General features: G+C 34.2%; 1 protein-coding gene across 7 annotated transcripts in view; it reads left to right on the top strand.

Moving 5' to 3' along the window:
• The window catches only part of DLGAP1 (DLG associated protein 1), an 871196-nt gene that overhangs the window by 111732 nt on the left and 742172 nt on the right, over window positions 1–17292 (top strand). For all 7 annotated transcript variants that reach the window (XM_035718637.2, XM_035718634.2, XM_035718633.2 and 4 more), the window contains exon 2: window positions 7801–7957. The gene's annotated coding sequence lies outside the window, so the exon portion shown is untranslated. The remainder of the gene's footprint in view (window positions 1–7800; window positions 7958–17292) is intronic.

The raw sequence follows: 17292 nt of genomic DNA, 5'->3' as shown, positions 1-17292 counted from the left end.
GGAATTTCTCTGAATTTGTGTTTGTCTGACATTTCTTCATGATTAAATTCAGGTTCCTCATTTTTTTAAAGGATTTATTTATTTTAGAGACAGAGTGAGCTGTAGGGAGGGTATAGAGAGAGGGAGACAAGCAGACTCCCTGCTAAGCGGAGAGCCTCGTGCAGGGCTCTTATATCAGGACCTTGAAATCAAGACCTGAGTCAAAACCAAGAATCCGTCACTTAACCACCTGAACTACTCAGGTACCCCTCAGGTTCCTCCTTATGGCAGAACTGATGAGGTAGGGGCACTTAGGTAGCTCAGGGATTGAGCATCTGCTTCCACTCAGGTCATGATCCTGGTGTCCTGGGATGAGTCTCTGCCTATGTCTCTGCCTCTCTTTGTGTCTCTCATGAATAAATAAATATAATATATTTTTTATTTTATTTTTTTATAATAAATTTATTTTTTATTTTTTTGAACACTAAACTGGTGTTCAGTTTACCAACATACATAATAACACCCAGTGCTCCTCCCGTCAAGTGCCCCCCTCGGTGCCCATCACCCATTCACCCCCACCCCCCCGCCCTCCTCCCCTTCCACCACCCCTAGTTCGTTTCCCAGAGTTAGGAGTCTATTTTTTTAAAGTAATAAAGTAATCTCAATGCCTCCTATCAGGAGGTACATAATGTTGACATGCTTCATTCTTGGTGATACTAAGATAGATAACTTGATTGAGGTGAAATTTGTCAGTTTTCCCCATAATGTATTTATTTCCATATATAAATATATGTAACTTATAAATATATTTAATTATAAATACATATGTATTTACAGTTAATAGGTATCTTGTGGGGAGACAGTTTTAGACTATGTAAATATCCTGTATTCTCATATACTTTTCCCCAGTAACATTAGCCTTTGTCAGTGATTCTTGCTTCTGCAATAATTATTACTCTGATGTTTGTGAGATGATGATTTTTTTTGCATCCTTCCTTCTATATTAATTTGAATTCTACTCTAAGAATAAGCTGTTACATTAAATAAATGTCCTTATTTCTTCATGTAATTTCTTGTTTGTAGTATAGACTCAGGATACTTATTTATTACAGGAGATAAAATTCACTCTTGTTTGGTTTGTTAACTTTATTCTAGGTTTGGCCATTGGGCGTTCCTTGAGACTGGATCCTTTATTCTTTTGACATGCCATCAGATTTTGAGCATTTACTTCCTTTCTGTCATTACAAGATCTTGCTGGCTCTTCTTGCCCCATTTCCTTATTCTTCTCTCTGCCTCATTCCTGAAATCAACCGTTTCTCCAAGGACTTTTAGTTCATTTTATTGAAGAAGGGTATTTGGAAACCAAGATCTGGGTGCTGGGTGTACTTATTGAACTTTGTCCCTGCTTCTAGGTCCTCTGTCACCTGAACTAGGACATATGTGCATATATGCAAACAAGCATATACACACATCTATCATTTCTATCTCTGTGTTTCTACTCACACATACAATTATTATTTCATTGATATATCTAATTCCATTCCAACAACACAGGGTTTATTCTGGCAAACTCCCCTCCATTACTAGTGATTTGTAACAATGAAAAACTTTACTCTCATTATCATCAATATATTTCATTATTAATCTGTAAGTACACATGAAGTACAATTTCATTGTACTACAATTTCATACCATTGTGAAAAACAAATCTTTAACTACAATACAGCATGTGAGCAGCCTTATAGTAAGCAAGCAAAACACTTTTTCAACAGTTACTTAGGTAAGGTTTTTTTCCTCTTCTTTTCAGTGTGGTCATATTATTTATTTATAATGCGATGTATATGAAAGGTATTTCTAAATACTAATTTTACATTCTGTTGCCTTACTGAATTATTTTATTGATCTACTACTGTTATTCATTAGCATTTTCCGGATGTCACATTATTCATAAGTAAAAAGTTTCACCTCTTCCTTACCAATTCTTATAACTGAGTTATTTGGTCTAAGTCCTTTTGCTAGTATTTTCAGTACACCAGTGAATAATGAGATACTATGCATCCTCCTCCTATTTCAGATCTGAGTAGAAATGCTTCTAGGGGTACCTGGGTGGCTTAGTCTGTTAAGCATTAACTCTTGGTTTCAGCTCAAGTCATGATTTTGGAGGTCGTGGGGTTGAGTCCTGCATAGGGCTCTGTGATCACTGGAGAGTCTTGTCTTGAGTTTGTCTCTCTCCCTCTCCTTCTGTCCCTCCCCCCAGTGCTTATGAGCATGCTGGTGCATGCCCACACACTCTCTCTCTCCTCCCCAGTCCCTCCCTCTTTCTTTAAAATAAATAAATCTTTTTTTTTAAGTCTTCTAGAACCTTCTCATTAAGTAAGAAACTGGTTTTAGGACTGAAGAGTATAAATATTTTTCATATAAGTGTTCTCTCTTATTTTCTTGAGTGTTTATTATAATGAGGGAATGTTGAAATTTCATTAAAACATGTATGGACCTAAGAATGGTGTATGATATTGATAGATTTGAACTAATCTTGCATTTCTAGAATAAATCATACTTGGTTGTGTGCATTATTTTCTTAATGTGATGCTGTATTCTGCTGACTCAAATTTTATTTAATGCCTTGTGTTGATATATGCATAGATAGGATTGCTCTGTGAATTTCTTTTCATAAAATTTCTTTCTTTTGAACACAGTTTTTGGTTTAAGTGTCAACATTATGGTGGCTTAATAACAAGTTTTCTTTTACTTTGAATTTATAGTATGTTGGAACTATGGGGACAATTTTATAGTGTTGGTCTTTGTATATTTTTTGTATATTTGGTCTCTGTATATTTTTTGTTTTTTGGTTTTCAACTGTGATACTGTCTGGCCTGGTTGTTTGATGAGATTGATCCTTAATAGCTTTCTCTTTCTTCTATGGAAATTGATCTCTTTAAACTTTCCATCTCTGAGGGGTCAATTTTGGTAGTATGTATTTCCCTGGAAAACTGTCCTTTTTAATCTAGATTTTAAAACTTAAAGTTTTTTTTTTATAAGCCTAGATGTCCATACAGTAGTCCCTTATTTATTTATTTATTGCCTTTTTTTAGTAGTTAATTCCTTCTTGTCATTCCTTAATTTTTATAGGTTTGCCTTTTCTCACCCCCCTCCCTGCCCTGTCAAAGTAGCCCTGTATATTTTGTAAAAGTTTTTTGAAAGAATATTAATTCCTTAATTAGGTTACTCTTTTCTCATACTCTCATGATTAATTTATGCTTTTATGCTTTGGTCTCTACTTATTCCTGTATCTATTGATTAGATTGATTGACTTTTGAGCTAGAAACTTATGTTTTTCATTTCTTCTAATGAAAATACTTCATCTACAGGGAAAACAAAAACAAAAACTAAAACTAAAACAAAAAAAAAAACATGATCCCATTATATCATGGCAGACTTTTTTTGTAGAAAATAACCAACTGATTCTAAATTTTATGTGGAAAAGAGATGAGAATAACCAAGATGATCTAAAAGAACAAAATCAGAAGATATGAATAACCAGATATCAAGACTATAATATTAGAGTTATTATAATCAGTTGGTATTGCCACAAGGATGGACAAATATCATTGTGTGGGGCCAGAAGGAAGGTAACACAAAGATGGACTCAATATTTGTGACAAAAATTAAACTGCAGAGCATTAGGGAAAAGACTGTATGAATTAGTGGTTTATACATATGAGGAAAATTAATTCTTCATCTCTAACTTACACCATTCACAAAAGCCAATTTCAGATGGAGCATAAATCTACATATAAAAGATAAACAATAAAACTTTATAAGTAAACACAAGAGAATATTTCCATGACCTTGGACTGAGCAAATCTTTCCTGAAGAAGAGATAAAAAAACACTAACTTTAAAAAACAAATTATAAATGTAACTTAAAATATTCTACTCTAGTTACTCTAGTCCACTAAAAGAGTGAAATAAATCACCGCCTAAGAAAATATTTACTGTAACTATTATACATGATGTTATATATATATATATATATATATATATATTTAATATATAAAATAAAGGACTCCTTTCCAGAATATTTAAAACTCCACAACTAAAATAACTTTAAAGTGGGCAACCAACCTATTAAAAATGATAAATTTTGCATTGGAACTTCATAACAGGGAATATGCACATAGTCAATAAACAATTTAAAAAACTTCAGAAGTCATTAGGGAAATTCTAATTGGAACCACGGGGTAATGCCATGATATGTCCCCTAGAATCACTAGAATGAAAAAGACTGAAAATGCCCAGTATTGGTGATGATGTAAAGCAAATGGTAGTTTTATATACATTGGGATAATAAATATCTCACACATACACACCCCCAAACATGTATGCAGGACTGGCTGAAAAACAGTTGAATTGGTCTCATCTACAGCTAATGTTACTAGAAATTTGATATTTTTTTGAAGAGGATTTGTAGGAGAAATTTCTTTGGCTTTTCATTCTCTCCAAAGCCAAAGGTTGATAGAGGTGATGAGAAAGCACCAGAGGCTTGGAATATTGGATGAGTTCTTTATATAATGATCAAAGTTTATTCCCTAAGTCAACAATGAAGAATGCCTGTGATGGTGGTAGATGACAAGAATTGGCAAAATATTATAGAGCTCAAGACAGGAACTTTAGAGACTGGAGTCATTGAAAGGCACCAATGTTGGAGATGTGGGATGTTTCTGACACAGGAGAAGCTGCAATGAAAGAAGAGTCCTCATAAGAGAACATCGCAAGGATTCCAAGTCATTAATCCCAGCAGTTGTCAAATGAATGGTGGCAATTGGGGAAGAGAGGAGGGACAAAAGGGGGCATGGTGTGGTGGGGGTGGGGTGGGGTGAAGAGTTAGGGTTGGAAGTACGGCTGCTATAGGTTGGTTGGGCTGGTTGAGCTTTGAAAGGAGACCTCTTCCAGATGCACAGCCTCTCTCGCAGGTATGAAATAGCAACAGCAGATGAGGGTAGTGACAAACCTGGAAGAGGCTCTGCAGGTGAGCATAAGGAACAGGAAGATACCATTAGACAGTTGCATCTCTAACTAGGCAAAGGGTGTACCAAGATAATTGAAAGAAGAAAAAACATGTGATAACAGAAATGGGCAAACATTTTCATCATCACCATCACAAAAAGTAAGTTAAAATCAAAGCCAACCATAAATTTAATTTTCTTTGCCTGCCAAATATGAAAAACTTAAAAATACAACCAGGGACAGCAATAAAAAAAAAACTGATTGTCATTCTTTGTCACGACCAGCACTGATATCCTATTCTAAGAAGACAGCCTGTCAATGTACATCAAGATCTTAAACATGTTGATTTAGCGATTCTACTTCTGAAAGTGAAGCCGGTGGTTACGTATGTTGATTTGGAATGCAGATGCTGGAGTTAGGCTATCTGGATTCAGGCTGCAGATGTCTGTCATTTCCAAGCCACGTGGAATCAAGCAAGTTACTGAGGTTCCTTGTGCCTCAGTGTGCTCATCAATAAGATGAGATTAATTATAGTTCCTACTTTATCAGGGTATTGGGAGGATTATTTGAAGTAAAGCAGTTAAAATAACATGCTGGGCAAATGCTAAGCACCACATGAGACCTTGTTACTATTTTAGGTCTACAACTGCTCATCAAAGATTCTAATCAGAAATCAGATCTTGTTAGATTTTAGAAAAGAACATGAGATAAATAGGCTATATTACATAATGGCCTTCCCGTCCCTGGAGTGTACTGGGGTAGAACCCCGTAGTTAAACCCATTCATAATTTCACAGGTGAATTATCACAATATTTGTGTTGAGCCTTTTAAATAATAAGTGGCTTCATATCAGTTCAGATCAGATCAGATTTTCCTACCAAATGAGAAACAAGAAAATCCTTAAGAGAATTTTTGGAGATTGATATGTCATAGGAATCATAGATCTGTATTCCGTAGTTTAAAAAAGTGAAGTTTTACATAAAATGTGTCATGCATTATTTTTTAAAAGACTTATTTATTTATTTTAGAGAGCATGTGTCTGTGTGTACACAGGGTGGGGATGAGAAGCAGAGGGAAAGAATCTCAAGCAGATTCCCCACTGAGCATGAAGCTAGATGCCGGATTTAGTCTCACAACCCCGAGATCATGACCTGAGCTGAAATCAGAGTCAGATGCTCAACCCCTTGAGCCACCCAGGTGCCGCTGTACTAGATTATTTAATAAAATAAAATGTTTACAAACTTTTAAAACTGAACTTCTTGTTCTAATATTAACTAAACAGAATATAGTGTTGCTATATATCTAGGAAAAATCTCACCATAAAATAATAGTCTGTAAAAGATAGTATATTATTAGCAATGGCTATGATGATGTGGTGGGAATATGATTAAATATTTTTTTTCTGTTGGCAGATTTTTATTAAAGATACTATGATAATGAAAATCTATCAAATTGACTTCAGAACACAACTTTACTTGTTCTATAAATTTGACTAGTAATTTGAACAAGTTGTGTTTTGTCAGTTCTTTCCATGGTGGTCAATGTCAGTATAAATCAATCTTTTGTGATATAAAGTTAAATAGAAAAACTTCTTTGAGGGGTGCCTGGCTGGCTCTATTAGCTAAGCATCCGACTCTTGGTTTCAGCTCAGAACATGATCTCAGGGTCCTGAGATCGAGTTCCACACTCAGCAAAAGTCTGGTTGGGATTCTCTCCATTTCCCTCTCCCTCCCCTTCTGCCCTTTTCCCCACTTGAACACACATTCTCTTTCTCTCTCTAAAATAAATAAAATCTTTAAAAAATAAAAATTTATTTGAATGTTCTAATGTGTTTCATGGTTGAATTTCACTGAGTAATTTCAGTTGCACTCATTCTGTCTCCTAAAACTGAATGTAAGTAGGGACACCTGGGTGACTTAGCAGTTGAACGTCTGCCTTTGGCCCAGGGCATGATCCCGGGGATCCAGGATTGAGTCCTACATTGGGCTCCCTGCAAGGAGCCTGCTTCTCCCTCTGCCTGTGTCTCTGCCTCTCTCTGTGTGTCTCCCATGAATAAATAAATAAAATCTTAAAAAAAAAATCCTGAATGTAAGTAAACCTAAGGCAACTTTATAAAAAATAGTATATTTTAACATGAGATAATATGAAACCAATAGTAAGAGTTAAATTTTATGTTTGCTGTTTGCTCTGGATAGCATCAAAATACTCAAAGTCAGCCCTCCAGCATGAGAGTTCAGAAGTAGCAAAGAATTTGGAGATCAGACAGACATGGTTTTAAGTCCCAATTATACTGATTTCTTGTCATCTACATATGATAAATTACTAATTCCCCAAATCTTGGTTTCCTTATTTGCAAAACAGATTTAATAACATGTCATCTGAAGATGAAGTGAGATAATTTATATAAAGTACCACCTATTGCTCTATATTATGTGCTCAATTAATGGGTGTTCTGTTCACCAGGAAAAGGAAAAAAAGGCTGGGGGTGGGGAGGAAGAGATAAAACAACTAACTTTTACTGAGCCACCATTAAGAGCACTAGTATTAACATGTCTTTTTCACAGTCCTCTGCAGAGGGTGTCCATAGCTTGACCAAGAGGCAGGTGGGTTGCTGAGGGGTTGACCTGAAGTCTCGACATTGGGCGCAGAGCCCACATTCTCATTGACTAGATTAGCCTGCCAATGAACTATTGGTTAAAAGATAAGATGAGGCTGTTACTCATTTGGTTTAACATGTGTATGTAGTATTGAAAAAGTAACTACGAAACTCTGTTAACAAATCTGTGCTTGTTTTCTGTTTCCCCGTGTATTTCAGCACTTTGTGAATGGTGCTCCGGAGCACTTTCAGTGATTACTACTCATACCTCTTCCTGGGAAACTGTTGAAAGGACCAGCAAACATCTAGTTTACTCAGATATAATCTCAGATTAATGGAATTGTGGAACAGATTACACTCGTCTCACTAAGATCGGGTAAGAGTTTCAAAATACATTTACTCTTTGCAGATATCTGACATCATGACCTGCTCAGGAATATTTCTGCCTTCTTATAAATTGGAAAGTTATAACTTAAGAGACATATGTTGGATGGGAAAAAAATAGGCTACCACAAAGAGGCATTGGTATATGGATTGAAATATTTATTATTAGCTTAGCATATGCTGATGTATTTAAAGATATTTTTATTACTTATGTAAAGTATAGGGACTTAACATTTAATACAAGGGGAGTTTCATGACAAGCATTCTTCTTGTAAAATAATACTACAATACAGTTTTATGAAACCTGTAATTGCTACAATCTACATTCTCCTTATTGTTGTAAAATTACTGTAAAATGGAGAGGCTGTCCCCTTGAAATGGGTTATGATGAAAATGGACCTATTGTGATTATCTATATGCAGATCCTCCCCTAACTGTGAGCTTCCCTTACCTGTACTTCAAATGCATGTACATTTGCTTCTGTATATCTTTTCCTCAATGTCAAAATTTTCTGCTCCAATATATTAAATTACCAGTCACTCCAGTTGGGATTAATTAGCAAAACAGAACTGGAATTGAAGAAAGACAATAAAATTTAATCAGATGGAAGAATTGTAGTAGTTACTCCAGGCAGTCCTGGGGAGGAGGGGTGAAGAATTAAATGAGCACAGGTGACATGCCATCTCTTAGAAGTATACTCCAGTCCAGTAGCTGCCAAGAAGACACAAGCTAGGCAATGAAAATGGTGCTTTGGCCATGACATGAATTTATCTTGGGCAGATAGATGTTGAGAAATACAGGTCATCCAAAGGTTTCGCTTCTCGAGCATACAAGTATTCTGCATCTCAAATACCTGAGATTCCAGGTGAGTCAGTACCTCTTAGACATAAATGGAAAGATACAGAATATTTAGATGGAGGACTAGATCTCTTGGAACGTATATTCACTTTTAACCTGTAACAATTTTTCAATTATCTTACACATAATGTAGGGAAGGGGTATTCTGAAAGTTTTGTATTGAACAAAGCCTGATAAATGAAAACTGGGGAGACTGAAAGCATGTAAATGCCCTAGATCATAAGCACTGTGGCTGAGAATGTGGACTTTAGGAACAGATTAATATCTGTGTTTTGGACTCTGACTGGGCCACCTTCTGGCCGTGACTTCCCGAGTACTTGTGAAAATTAAAAGAGCTAATTAACAAAGAGTGCCTAGTACTGGACTTAAACATTAAGTGTTTCAATAAATGACTTAAGTGATCATGCAAACATTTATAAGAGCTTTTGTAGATTCACTAGTCCTGGATTTTAATACTATTTTCTCTGAGGACTTAAATTTTAAATATGTAATTTCTACCTAGTCAACCATAGGAAGACAATATATTTTTCAAGAGTAGAAATTTAAAAAAAATCTGGCATGTATTGTATTTCTGAAGGTCACTGATATTTTAAACTCTGATTTCAAATCTGCTGCTCTGTAGCATCTTCATATTGGGTCAATTACCTTGTTTCCAAATCTTTTCATGTTTGAGATGTGAACAACAGAATATCTATCTACAATAGTTTTTTGTGAATAATAAATAAGACCTAGTGTATGACAGGGAAACACCCAATGCATGTGAGCTATTACTAATACTACTACTGTTATTATTGTAATTATTCTTCTTAAATACATTCTTACCTACCTCTGGTGTGATTGCTGCTGTTTGTAATTGGCAGAACTTGAAGCAGGATGTTCTACAGAATTTTTAATAAAATATTAATATATGCAAATTTCAGGTCACGGTTTAAATCTTGAACAGGATTCATTATGTTCATCACTTTATAACCACAAAATATATAAATTTAGTTTAAATGCAAATCTCATTTCATGATATTACTAAATTACCTCCAAGAACAACCACTTGTAAAATTCCCAAACTTGATTCTTTCCAGAGGAAACTATAGAACTTCTATTTTAAATTGCTTCACATTATGATGATTCTTAATATTAGAGTTCAACCATTTCACTCATAACTTTTTACTCTTAAAACTGCTGACCTAACCTATTAAATCTATGGCATTATAAAATACTAGGTAATCAGGATACCATGACTTTCTACTACCACTCCAACTAAACTTCTAACTTGATATGCAGTCTTATCTCCAGGGTATGTATAGAGTGCTTAGAACTGGATTCTATAATCTAATCTTTTTTCCATAATCCAATCTTAATGCTCAATTCTGACTCAGATTATATTCACTATAGTACACTTTTATGACCAGTGAGATTTAGGCAGTGGAAAACTTTGGCTCTCTGTCTCTTGTGGAGGTCTGATACTGACCATGGAAAACCATATACTAGGATTGATGATGATGTTCTTAATAAATTGTTGAAGACAAGAAAAGGAAAACTTATTTAGATTTTTTATCCATTTGATTATCCTCATTTTTTGTTTTTTTTTCCCAAGATGTTTTGAAATAAGTTAATTGTATGAGCAAGCAAGAATAAAAAAAATAAATCTTTCAATATACATATAAAGATTTATGGCATATATAGGATTAACCAATAAAATAAATTGTTGATAGATCTAATCTACTTAATTAACCTTTTTATATGATCTGAGTTTAAGCCAATTTTTTATAAGATCAGTATAATTAAATCATTTTACTGAAGCATTTACAACTATGTATATTATAAGGTCTTTCAGAAAAGGCAACAAGGCAATATTAGACCATTAGAACAAATTTTGTAACTTTTTTTTACTAGCCATGTATAGTATTTAGAAAAATAAAATAAAAGTACTTATGTAATTTTATAAAAGTTAGAAACTATGAGTGAAAAGAAAGCAAAAGATTGAAACCATTTAGCCTTAGTGGTATAAAATATTTCTTCAGTATTTAAAACATAAGATCTTTGAGGGTGTCCAAATATTTAACGTATTTTTCTATTTATAATCCTTGAACATAATCCTGTATAGTGCAAAAATATAAATAACAAACCTGGAAATCACATTGCCAGTCATTAGAATCCAAGCATTATCAAGTTGGGGGACTCTGCGTTAGGTGATCTCAGTATTACTAGAAATAAGTACTCAGGGTTACTGGAAACACTCTGTCACAGTAGGTGCTCAGAGGAGACTATGGCTTTTGGAATGTTGTGCCTTACCAGATATTTAATATTGTGGCTTTTTAAAATCTATGGACTGAGGAAGGGAAGAATTATTTAGTCTTTATCACATGCCAAAAATTTTACTCAAATTTTAGAGATGACCTTGTGAGATGAGTCCAGGTATTCCTGTTTTATTTGTGGATAAAATGAAGATCAAGGAATTAAGTAACCTGCTCAAAGTCACACCTTCAAGAAATGCACAGAGACACGGTTGGAGTGGGCATAGAGGCTAATCTATATCCTTTTAAATTCAAACCACTTCCGGGTCGCCTGGATGGCTCAGCAGTTGAGCGATTGCCTTCAGCTCAGGGAGTGATCCTGGAGTCTGCTTCTCCCTCTGCATATGTCTTGGCCCCTCTCTCTCTCTCTCTGTCTCTTATAAATAAATAAATAAATAAATAAATAAATAAATAAATAAATAAATAAAATTTAAAAACAAAACAAAACAAAAAAAAACTACCTTCTACTACTATCACGTTTTCTACTTTACTCTTTCATTGAAGAGGAAAAAGTTGCTTTCAAAGTTAGGACCAAAATATGTTTTTTGTTTTTTGTTTTTGTCTGACAGAAATATACAGTGTCAAGAACATCAACACCATTTTTTAAAAGTTTCTAGATTGTTTATCCTCTTTTTCATATAGTTTCTTAGGACTGTTTCGATTCTTGGACAGGAGTAGAACCCAGGGTTAGATTTGTAGAATGGTGAAAGCATTAGGGGAAACTTCAGGTATTTGATTACATATATCTAATGTATTCCAGGACAGTTCCTGAGAAGAAAATTCTATTCTCCGGTGCTCTGAAGGAAACTAAACACTTTGTTGTTATTGGTGGTTAATAGAAATCTAAAGCCAACTTTAATTGCTATGACGTTTTATTAAGTCAATACCTAATCATATTTGGTATTGTTTACTGCAGTGTTCAATGATAACACAGTTGTCTTGTTTAAGTTGTTTGGGAAATCTGCAGAGACAAAAATCTCTTTGTCCTTATGATATTTTTTGTTTTTCAAAGTGTATAATACATTATTTGTACTTAGTGTGCATTTTTATTTATTTTTATTTTATTTCTACTTTATAAGAAAACTGATACTTCTCTTTATGCACATTCTCTATATGTTATTTGCATATCCTCATCCTGAAAATATATAGGTAATAGCAGTAATTCATAATTCTTGATACCAATTGACAGGAAAGAGCATATGTGTGATTAGGAAATATAATTTATAAGAAGCATCCCTTTCTCCCTATGAGCTGTATTACTTGACTATAGTTGTGGACTTGTCCATTTCTCCATTTGGTCCTAACAAATTTTGCTTCTTGTATTATTAGGCCCTGTTGGTATGTATAGACCTACTAAAGATTGTAAGGGCCTCTTGGTGAATTGATCTCTTTATCATTATGAAATATCTCTATTATCCCTGGTTATATTCCTTGTTCTAAAATTTTATTTGATCTTAATGAAACTATTCTAGCTTTCTTTTTATGAGTACTCACATGATATATCAAATTCCCATCTTTTTACTTTTAATGTTTTACACTTTAAATATTTCCACATGATTGTGCTTTTTCCAGTCCTCCATTAATACACCCCCATTCCGCTGACTTTATGTGTCAGTGAATAGAATACCATACACTCAGTTGCTCAGAATAGAGAGCAGAGAAATAGCTCAGTTCCTCTTTCATCTGTCAAATATATCCTTTTTTAAAAAAGATTTTATTTATTTATTCATGAGAGACACAGAGCAGCAGAGACATAGGCAGAGGGAGAAGCAGGCTCCCCAAGGGGAGCCTGATGTGGGTCTGGACCCCAGAACCCTGGGATCACGACCTGAGCCAAAGACAGAAGCTCAACCACTGAGCCAGCCAGGCACCCTGTCAAACATATTCTAATGATTCTCAAACAAATACTACACATTCATCCGCTTTTCTCCATATCTATAGCATGAACCTAAGGTCAAAATCTTCACTACTTTACAGTTCCTGACTTCTTCCCTAGCTCTTACCCCTGCCTACCTTCACTCCATTGTCTATGCAGCAGCAAGGGTCATTTTAGCATACATTATATCATCAATCCATAAAGTGTATAAACCCTGCAGTCTCTCCCATTGCACTTAGAATAAACTCTGAACTCTTATCAGAACCTAGAGGTCCTGTATGACTGATGTCCTAACTCCCCTTCTAAATTCATCTCTCCGTGTGGACCATCCTGGTTTGGTTCCCCCTGGTCTGTTTCTTGATTCTATGAAGCTTTTTTTTTTTTTTTTTTTTCCTGTTTGGGACCTCAGTCGTTGCATCTCCCTGGAATAAATTCACCTCAGTCATTTGCATTGTTAGCATTTAAACTGAGACCTCATGCATGCAAAAGAGATATCTCTTCATTAATTCATCCTTTCAACAAATATTGGCTCAGTGCATGCTAGATACCAGACACTGAGCTCCATGCTGAGAATAAATTGGTAAGTCTAAAGATATTTGGTCTTTGCACTCAAGGAGTTTACAAATCCATGAAGAAGACTGACATCATTCAATGCAAGTGCAAATATTCCCTGACAGGAGTTCCATAAACTGAGCGTAGCTCTATGAAACCCATAGTAAAACTGAAATAGACTGAAGTTATAAATAGGCTTCCTTGCAGAGTTCTTTGACCGTGATCTGAAGGGGGGAGTAAGAGTGAAATGACACTTTATAAATTCGGTAGAGGTAAAGACACATTAATTGAAATTTTAGCTCATATACAGAACTGATAACAAGATACATTATGACTATTTTGATTAGACACATCATGATTAGTAATTAGTTACAACAATCCTCAATTTGGCATAATCTGATCCTCTATCTAAAAGCAAAATGATGGGTTTATTATTTCAAATAGAGAACAATGATATTTTGTACACCATGAGATAGAAAAGCTAAGAAAAGAGTAATGGCAAGTTTTAAAAAATGAACTTCTGATTCCTTTTTGTAAACTTAATAAAATAAAAACCAACTTACAGGACTGTAGAGATTATTTTAATGAAAACAAATGCTTATATTTCCAGAAACACATTTCTTAGGCCTCATTCAAATGTTTCAACCCAATTAAACTCTTCTTTTGACCTGACCTTAAATCTAGAGTCATAATGGACCAATATAAGGGACAGGAACATCAGAGCATTTTGGAATTTTTTCTAGGTCTGTCACCTCAAATGGCCTGGGTTGAATGTAAAGCTAGTAATCTAATTAGAGATATGATGTTTCATGTGGTCTGTCAAATTGACTGAAGTGTAAGAATTTGCTCTTAAGTCCCATTTTCCATCTGTCCTTCCAGCTGTGCTGAATTAATATTCTCATCTACAAAGTTCTTTCTGCTTACCTGTATTTACCTAAGTTTTATTTTTATTTTTTAAAGATGAGTTTAAAACTAAACTTCCTCAGCTTCTCCCCACTTTATAATAAAGTTTCTCTGCTGGCAAATTCTGGTAATCTAAGCTTAGTAATATTTAGCCATGTTACCCTGCTTTCCTATGAAATTGTTTTAAAAGCCACATTACTTTCCCATCATGTATCAGTTAACCCTTGATGTTTAATAAACCACCTCAAATCTAATGGCTGAATGCAACAACCATTTGTGTAACTCAAAATTCTACTGGTTTGAGTGAGGTTCAGTTGATGTGTGAGGTTAGCTCATGGATTTGAGATCAGTTTGAGGGTTAGCTGGGAGCTGCTAGTCCTGAAGGCCTCACTAACAGATCTGGCAGTTGGCTGTTGATTTGGATCATGTGCTTTTCATCTCTAGCAGGTTGAGCTATGCCTATTCTCATGGATATCAGGTATTAAAAGTATCTGGAAGGAAAGTTCCAGTGGTAAGCATTCTTCAAGACTCTGCTCACATCACTTAGGCTAATGTTGCATTGGCCAAAGCAACTGACTTTTGGATGAGACAATCTGTAACGTCACTATTAGCACCGGGAAGGCAAGAATTTGTGGTCATCTTTATAATTGACCACATCCTCAGATTAAACAACAAACAAAAAAAATCATGTCTTTGAATCCCTAAATCAATGCCACCCATTTATGAGAAACTCAAAATAATTTCTAACTGAATACATAAGCTGTCAGAGAGGAAGATATGAAATTCACTTAAGTATCAATTGAAATTTTTGGTGTTAGCACATTAATGCCATTTTCATACAAGTTGATCAGAAGAAATAAGATAACACAAGTTCTTGATTGAGCAACTTGAAACCTGTGGATTTCCTTTGATTTCTGGGCCTCATTTGTTGCTGCAAAAGTGCCACCCTGCCCCCATTACTGTGTTAATGTATGTGGCCAAAGAGTTCTGCTGTGATGATATGATGGCAGAGAGCTTCTTTTTTTTTTTTTTTTGCAAAAAGGCCATAACCTGAGTTCAGAGATGTTTCTTTATAGTATCAGGTCATTGTGTTGAACTTCAAATTGCATTCTACAAAGGATCAACTCTGTAAAACTACAAAATGCAAGGGAGTGCAGAGGTTTTCCATTTCCTTAGGGCAGGATGGGAAGAGGTATGAAACCACAGCAATCACAACCATTAGTATACCATTTCTCACTTTCACACCTGCCTCTGAGTCAGGCTTTTAAGAATGCTTTTTAAAAAGGCATATTCCTTTGAGTTTTCACTTCATCTAAATTATGGGAAATTTGCAGTAGTCCTAGTGATACTCCAAGTCTTTGGGAAAAATCAAAAGGACCAATAAAAAATTCCATGAGGAATTTTAAAAGCTCAGTAGTGTTTGAACAATAATTAAAAATTGAACACAAATGATATATTTCATGCAATAGATGGATTGAGATTCTAATACTATTAAAAATAAATTGGTTTTGAATGAAATGAGTGAATGGGGCCAAAAAGTGCAAACTTCCAATTAAAATAAGTCATGGGGATATAATAGAGATATAATGTATAGCATAGTAGCTATGTTTAATCATATTCTGCTGCATATTTGAAAGTTACTAAGAGAATAGATCTTAAAAGTTCCCATCACAAGAAAGTTAATTTGCCCTGAAGTATTTAACAAAATCCATAACAAACTTGAAGCAAATACAAAGGAACTTCTTCATCCTGAAAAATAGCATTCACAGAAAACTTGTGGTTAACATTAGATTTAACACTGGAAAATACTTTCTCCCTAATATCAGAAACAAGGCATAGATGTCTATTCTTACTTTTACTCAATATTTTACTTGGCGTCCTTGGTAGTGCAATAAAACGGGGGGGAAAAAAAGCATGAGACTGAAAAGGAAATGAAACTGTTTTAATTAGATGATTCAATGTTATTTGTAGAAACATCTAGAAATGTGAAAGAAAAAACAAAACTAGCAAATTTTCAGAAAAAAACAAAAATATATTTCTCTATACTAATGAACAATTCGAAATTGAAATTTAAAAAACAATATAATTTATAATAGCATTAAAAAGTCAATACTTGAAAATAAATTGAGCACAATATAGTCAGTGTTTATAGGCTGAAAACTATAAAACATAACTAGGAATTTTTAAAAGAAGTAAATGCAGAGGTGATCTCAGTTCATAGATTAGAAAACCTAATATTTTACTATTCCAAAGTGATCCATGTAGTTTCAGTGTAATCAGGGAGGAAATTCCATAAAACATCTTTGTAGATTGACCAAGTGATTCTAAAATGAAAAGAGATAAAGAAAAAGAATAATTAAAACAATTTTTAAAGAAAAAGTGAAAAGCTTATACTATTTGATTTCAACTCTTACCATATATATATGTATATATATACTACATTTGAAAATTATAATACATTAATCAAGACAGTGTCATGTTCAAGTAAGTATATTTATGTAGATCAATGAAAAAAAATAGGAAGTCCATGAATATGGTGAATTGACTTTTGATAAAGGAACCAAAGTAATTTGATACAGAAATGCTACTTTTTTCAGCAAATGATGCTGGGAGAATTGTACATCTGTATGGAAAAAAATAAACCCTACTCATTACATCACCAGTGAAGAAAATAAATTCAAACTGGATCATAGACACATAAATTATAAACTATAACATGTAAAAGAAAGCAAAGATTATTTTTGTGACTTTAGGTGAGGCAAAAAGCACTGGTCATAAAAGGAAAATGATAAATTGGACTTTTTAAAATTAAAATATATTGCTCTTCATAATATACTACTTAGAAAA

The sequence above is a fragment of the Canis lupus genome, chromosome 7 (genome assembly GCF_003254725.2).
Source record: "Canis lupus dingo isolate Sandy chromosome 7, ASM325472v2, whole genome shotgun sequence".
Classification (NCBI taxonomy): Eukaryota; Metazoa; Chordata; class Mammalia; order Carnivora; family Canidae; genus Canis; species Canis lupus.
This window is presented reverse-complemented; position numbering and strand designations above follow the sequence as displayed.